This window comes from Arachis ipaensis, chromosome B02 (genome assembly GCF_000816755.2).
Source record: "Arachis ipaensis cultivar K30076 chromosome B02, Araip1.1, whole genome shotgun sequence".
Lineage (NCBI taxonomy): Eukaryota > Viridiplantae > Streptophyta > Magnoliopsida > Fabales > Fabaceae > Arachis > Arachis ipaensis.
The window spans coordinates 9863910-9871346 of record NC_029786.2 but is presented as its reverse complement, the minus strand read 5'-3'; the positions used below and the strand labels follow the sequence as shown (position 1 = coordinate 9871346).

Here is a 7437-nt window from a genome sequence, read left to right as displayed (position 1 = left end):
TTTTTTACTTTAGAGAATTTTTTTCTTTGAAGTTTATATTTTTTTTCAGTTATATCACTTAAAATAACATCTTTTCATATTTAAACTATCTTTCAGCTCAAGTATATAAATATAAATTAATTATTGAGTAAATAATTAAATTAGTTTATGAAAGATTATGTGATTTTTAATTTGATATCTGAATGATTTTTTTAATCAAAATTGACTTCAAAAGATTTAAAATTAATCATGTTAGTTCCTCTATTTATTCTGTCATTAACAGCACTAATGTTTGCTGAGATGTCACATTAACTTAACATATCAATATTACACATTACTAAACAACAGGTGCTGAAGAAATATGTTAAGATAATTATGTTAAATAAGTTCCAAAAACATATGTTTTTCTCCAATTTCTTCAACAACGATGACATACTCATTCTTCTTCACTCTCAGAAAGAGAAACGGCTTCCGGTCCTTCCTTTACCTCTCTTCTTCTTCATCTTTTTCCAAAAAACTTGATGTCAACAACAATGGCGGCACTCCAAAAGTCCCAGCAAGCACTTCTTCAGGTTCGGGGTTGATGATCACCAAACCTACTGCCACCAGGAGAAAGTGTATGGCGGCAGTTCATTCTTCTTCTACAACAACCGCCACGACAGTTGGCGGCGGTTTACAAAAAACTAGCGACAGTTCATTTCTGTTTGTTTTTCGTTTGAGGAAAAGGTTTCAAGATCCCAATAATGTTGTATGTTGGTTGTGGTAACAACAGAAGCTTTTTCGATGATTTCTTTAACAAAATCTCAAACGGCTTCGGTGCTGCACTTTTAGAAGAGTCGAATTTCAATGTGAATGAAATCATAACAAACATTATCAGCAGTGCATGAAGGAGAGAGTTAAGTGTGGAGGAATATTCGGTGGATTCATGATGATGCCTAACACTTCTTCTTCTATTCGTCATTGTTTTTACATTTTCTTCATGGGATTCGGTTCTTTTGAAGGTAAGGTTTTTCTTTTTTCCTGTTGCTAAAATTTTTGTTAGGATTGTGCCATTATTAATAAAATTGGTTTCTCTTTGGTGATTTTTGCTGGAACTAAAAACTATCTTTGGGATTAGGATTTCGTTCTTGTCAACTACACATTTTTTGGTACATCAAAGTTGATCATCGGCTTTGCGACGATGATGAATGTTTCTTCTTCTTTTTCTCTGCGACGTCGAAACGGAAGTGAGAAGGAGAGTGTTGTGAGAGAAGCAGGGTCTACAATGACATCGTTTTATTCACTGCCTCTCACCCTAAAAAAAACGACGTCGTTTTAATGCTGACCTGAAGCTTAACGTGCCAGATCAGTTTTTGTTAATGCCGTCCACAATAAAATTAATAGAAGGACTATCGTGACTAAACTAAAATTTTTGGGAGACAGATTTGGTTTAAAAATCTTTTGGTGATCATATTGGAGATAGCGTGATTTTTTAGAGACCAATTTGACCATTTACTCATTAATTATTACATAATCAATTATTTTTTTAAAAAAATTATACAAATAAAAATTATGGAAATAAATTTAATTTTTAAGTATTTCTAAACACAATTTTAATTCACAATTCATTTTGTTAGAGTGCAAATGATTAAAAAAGAGAGTCAAGCACAAATAATTATATGTACATATTTTTTTGTGTTTTTTCCCCATAATTTGTGTGTATCTTTTCATTCATGGCAGTTTTATTTTTATGTTTTCATTAAAAAAATTATTGGTAATTAAATTATTTTTATATATTAGAGATATAATTATTTATGTGTCTCTTTTTATCAACTTAAATTTTTGAAAAAAATAATATTATGACATAATATTAGAGCTTCTATGATTGAAAGGTCTAGAATTCAATCATTGGTGAATCCAAAAACAAATAATTACAACCTAATGCAAATTATTAGAGATATAACTAGGTTTAATTACTCTGCAGGTCTCTATAGTTTCACCGAATTTTCAATTAAGTCCCTATACTTTTTTTTTTCAATTGGGTCCTTATACGTTAATTTTTTTTTCAATTAAGTCCCTACCGTGAGAATATCGTTTAAGATAATAGAATATTCTGTTTAAAAAACAAATATTCTCCTGTTTGGATTAGATATGCTAATTGGACATGTCTCTATTTTTTCAAAATACCCAAAACACCCTTGACATTTTGTCCCAAAAGAAAAAAAACCCTAGCCAACTCCTAATTTGCTCTCTGAGAATCGTGTGCAGTGCATTTCTCCTCCGTCGGTCCTGTCCGCCTCTCGGCGTGCCTCACCTCGCCTCGCCGTCGAAGCCCTCTTCTTCTTCTTCTTGTGTTAAAATTTGAAAAAAGAAAAAATTGGTGATTGGAGATGATGGGTTCAGATACCACTTTGGTTACCACGGTCATTGGGTTTGGGATGAGTGCCACTTTCATTGTGTTTATGTGCACAAGAATCAATTGTGGGAGGATAAGAGGGAGTGTTGAATCTCGCATGATGTATGAGATTGAATCCAGGATTGACATAGAATAGGTAAAAAATTCACCTCTTCAAACCCCCTCCTTTTATGAACTGATTTATTAAGCTTTTTTTTGGGTTGTGATTTGTGAACATGAGTTTGAGTTTTTAATATTCTGCTCAACTTTTGTGAAAATTAGTTCTATACTATGTATTATTTGGTCATGGTTCCTAGATTGTTGTTCTGATCCAATCCTCTTTAAGGCATATAAGGAATGAGGACAGCTATAATTTTGGTTCTTTTGTAAGCTTCTATATCAAATGATGCAAACGATGCATCCTTTTTATAGAATAAATCTGTGACTTGACTATAAATTTCAATCAGATGTAGAATTGGTATATAGGTATTGAACAATGTATATACTGCCCTTTCATTTGATTCTTTTGTAAGATGAGTATGTGGTTGAGACTTTTTCATAGGTCAGTATTCCATATATCATATACTTCGGATTCATGAATCTGCATATATCATATCATTCAAGTTGATATTATTCTTTGCCTAATTAGTAGTTTAGTTTATACCTAAGTTGTGGTTTTGTTTATTTTACTTGTTTATCTGTTGGTGATTTAGATTTTAATTTTTCATTGTTTATGATAGCCAGAAAATCATGCTAATGACCCTGAACCTGAGCTTGTTATGCTTGATGCAATCCCCATTTTGAAGTTCAACCAAGAGGCCTTTAGTGCTATTGAAGATACACAGTTAAGTTTGGTCTCTCAGTTTCATCTCATGCACAACTTGCACCTCATATGTTCCTTAACCTCGTAGTGTAACTTCTAGTGTTTTCTAGATACTGTAATTGTCTTAACATCGTTTTTTAAGAAAAACACTTCATGGATTCGAAATAAACTCAAGGAGTCAATGAATGGATAACTAATTCGCATTACTTCTACAGGTGTGTCATATGTTTGGCAGATTTTAGAGAAAGAGAAGTGTTACGCATCATGCCGAAATGCAATCACACATTTCATCTTTCTTGCATTGACATATGGCTGAGAAAACAATCCACTTGCCCGGTATGCCGTCTGCCGTTAAAAAACTCATCTGAGGCGAAACATGTTAGAATTGTTACATTTACCATGAGCCAGCCTCTTTGATGAGTCGCACAAGAATCAGCTGTTATCAATGTTATTATTGATTCCTATGTTGGTTCAAAGAGTGGGAGATTGCAACACAAGAACTGATTTTTAGATTATTTGTATTACACTGAAACGTTTTCTATGGTTTTCATTTTTAGATTTCAAATTTCAATAACACAAATTACATAGCCTTGTGGTTTTCTATGATGTACCATGATAGAATAAAGATACAAACTATATTCCATGAATCCATACAAATGTAAAATATTACATAATCATAATGATTACTTGAATGGTGAAAATTGAATTTATATATACTTATTATTACTATTTCTGTTTCATTTCATCCATTCCTTTTTTTGTATGTTCTTAAGATAAGGTATTTTGAAAGTAAAAAAAAAAGATATTTTTGGTACAATTTGTATATAAATACACAAAAGAATGAAAGTGAAAAAATAAAAGGGATTATAGGAATATCTTTAATGTCTTAGAATCATTGAATATGATTATAGGAATATCTTTCATTGAATATTTATAGTTTTATCGAATTTTCAATTAAGTTCCTATATTTTTTTTCTTTTCAATTGGGTCCCTAAGAGTATACAAGTAATTTCATAATTCACTAATATTTTTTTGACGTTTAATATTAACAGGGGCTAAATTGAAAAAAATATAATGTATAGAGACTTAATTAAAAAGAAAAAAAATATAGAAACTTAATTAAAAATTCAGTAAAACTATAGGGACCTGCAGAGTAATTAAACCATATAACTATTCATGTGTGTATTATCTTATCAGCATAAATTTTTTTAAAAAGTTAATATCTTTACACTATACAAATATCTATAATAAAAAAATTAAATTAAGTAAAAAGAATACATTAGACAAGACTCATAGTTAGACAAGTTAAAATTTTTATTACTCTTAGTTATCTATTGAATTGCTTTATTAATAACATCTTACAACTCAAAATATTTAAGGCTATATAGAAAAAAAATTCACAAATTTAGACACGTACAAATTGAATAGTTTGACACACTTTGTATTAATGCCTTTATTAATAAGTATAGCTTAACATTTAAGACATATATGATAAATTTTAGAAATTCTATAAATTTTAAAATAAACTAGTCTAATATTTCTGCCTCACTCTTTTTCTCACCCACACACTAATTAACACAAATTTCACTATTAGCCATCAAAGAAAAAACAGAAAAAAAGAAAGAGCGTGAACATAGTTATTTAAACCGGACCGAATCGATCGATTTAACCGAAAAATCGATGAATCAAATCCTGTATCAGTCCGGTTTAATATACTGACTACTTGAAAAAATGAATCGATCAAAATCGGTACGAACCGATCAAATCGATGCAAATTGGCACGAACATGAATCGAACCAATCCAATCAACAAGCACTGTCAATAGTCAACCCGCATGTTGATGATGTCATGCTGACGTCAACGTGCGGGGTTGAGAAATTTTAAAAAATTGAGTGCAAGAGGTGGGAGTCAAACTTGGCTCCAAGCTAACCCCCATTGCACTAACCTATTTTCTTATGCTTTTTATAGTATATATTGCATGTTATATAATATCCTAACTAATACATATATATATATACACAAAAATACTTAATTCAATATTTTTTATATTCAACATTTTTTAAATTATTTAATTATATAAAGATATTTAGACTTTAAAATTACTCTTTGGATATAGTTTATAGATTGTTATTCTTATTGTGTCCAATTAAGATACTATTACAGTACTACAGACTAATTTTATGTCTATTTTTATATTAGTAATTTATAGAATTCGAGACTTAATTGTTCTTAAAATGTTAGTAAAAATATGTATTTCAAATTTTAATTTTAGGTTTTTAACTATTTTATATTTTTTATTTACATGAGACCGATTTTACCGGTTGGACCAATAACTCATCAGTTGAACCAATGAACTAATAAACCAGTAACCTGACCAGTTCAATCACCGGTTCGATTCTGATGACAACTATGAGCGTGAGAGAACACAAGAAAGAAGGTTTTGAAATGCCAATGATGTCGTCCTCGAATTACATGAGTAATAAAGTGTTCTTTTCCACCAAAACTTTCTTCTTCTTGTGTTCTTAACTTCCTTGCTGAGTATTGAGAGTTAGGCTGACTTGGTCTTAACTTAAGATGTTGAGTAAGTTCGAGTGCCGGCACAGTAGCATTGAAATGTGTCAAAAGCCGTGACAATTTGGTATCAGAATAAGGTTCAAGAGGGAGAACAAGTGGTATCAGAGTCGATGGTTAATCGTTCTGGCGGTTTAAGGAGTATTCAAAGTAAAGCATCGAAAGTCTTTTCGACAAGAGTGATCCGGGTAGCGTGTCCCATAATATGGTGCGGCGGTATGATGGACGAATACTCTAATATGGTGGAGGAGATAGAAAGGGGGGAGTTGATGTGCTCAATGTAGTGGCTCACACTTGAAGAGGAGATTGTTAAGTAGGAGTGTGAGGAATGTGATGAATTAGTCCCACATTGAAGAAAATAAGGAAAAGTGGAGAGTTTACAAGATGAGTACACTTGAGTAATAAAGTGTTCTTTCCACCAAAATTTTATTTCTCTTGTATTCTTAACTTTCTTGTGAAGTATTGAGGGTTAAACTGACTTGGTATTAACTCAAGAGGTTGAGTAAGTATGAGTGTCAATTTGGTAACATTGGAGTGTGTCCAAAACCGTGATAATTGGTATCAGAGCAAGGTCCAAGGTCGTGACAATTGGTATAAGAGCAAAATTTTTGTGATTTAAGGAGTATTTAAAGAGTCTCGTATTAAAGTCTATCTGTTGTAGTAATAGAATATGAATGTGGATTTATTTTCATATTTTCAACTCCCAACACTTATTATGCATAATTCAAAACTTCTTAATTTTGGTTAATGACACAAGAAATCTTTAAAAAATTACAAATTCAAAATATTAAACTCACTCAACCAACAAAATACATTCAAATATGATTTAGAATAAAAAATACATTAAAAATTAAAAAGCTTCTTGTGTTACGGTTAAAAATTTTTGGTGTTATTTTCTGATAAATTTTACATATATAATTCAAAACTTTTTTTCCTCTTCTTCTTCTTCATCATCATTATCTTATTTTTCTTATTCATCTATTCCTTCTTGTTTTACCTTCTCATTATTCTTTTTATTTCACCATTTTAACAAAAATAAAAATAAAAAAAATCAAACAAAAAAAAGAAGAAATATATAATGCTGCAAAATCATTAGAAAGTGAAAGAGGAAAAAATAACAATAATAAAAGAACAACGACAAAAAAAAATACATGATGAAGAAGAAAATATTCATATTAAAAAGTGCAGGACGTTCACGTTAGTAGAAAATTGGAGCATGTCTAATACGCTATCACTAATAAAACTAATTTTTATTGGATTTGGATTAATTTAATTGGACTTAATTATATAAAAAAAATTAAATGTGCAGCAAAATTGTAAAAAAAAATTGGTAAATCGATTAAATAAGTTGGAATTTTATGTTTCAAAAATCTGATAAATGGATGAGATAAAGTATAGTTTAAACAAAATTAATTCATTAAGTTTGAGACAAATTAATTCAAAGACAATCATAATTAAATCAAGTAAAGCAATTAAGGTATTTAGTACAAATTAAATTGGTTTTTAAAAAAGAAATGTCACGGCGTCATTAAAATATATTATTTTTTGTTATTAGTTAGTTATTAATATTTAAAATTATGAGATAAAGTACATTGTTAAATTTTTAAACTAAAGAAATTAAATTAAAAAATTAATTTGATGCCTTAATGATTATACGATGGTCAAAACAAATAAATTCTGATAATTTTTT

At 29.9% G+C, this 7437-nt stretch overlaps 1 pseudogene; it reads left to right on the top strand.

Moving 5' to 3' along the window:
- LOC107626798 lies at positions 2312-3687 on the top strand (annotated as a pseudogene).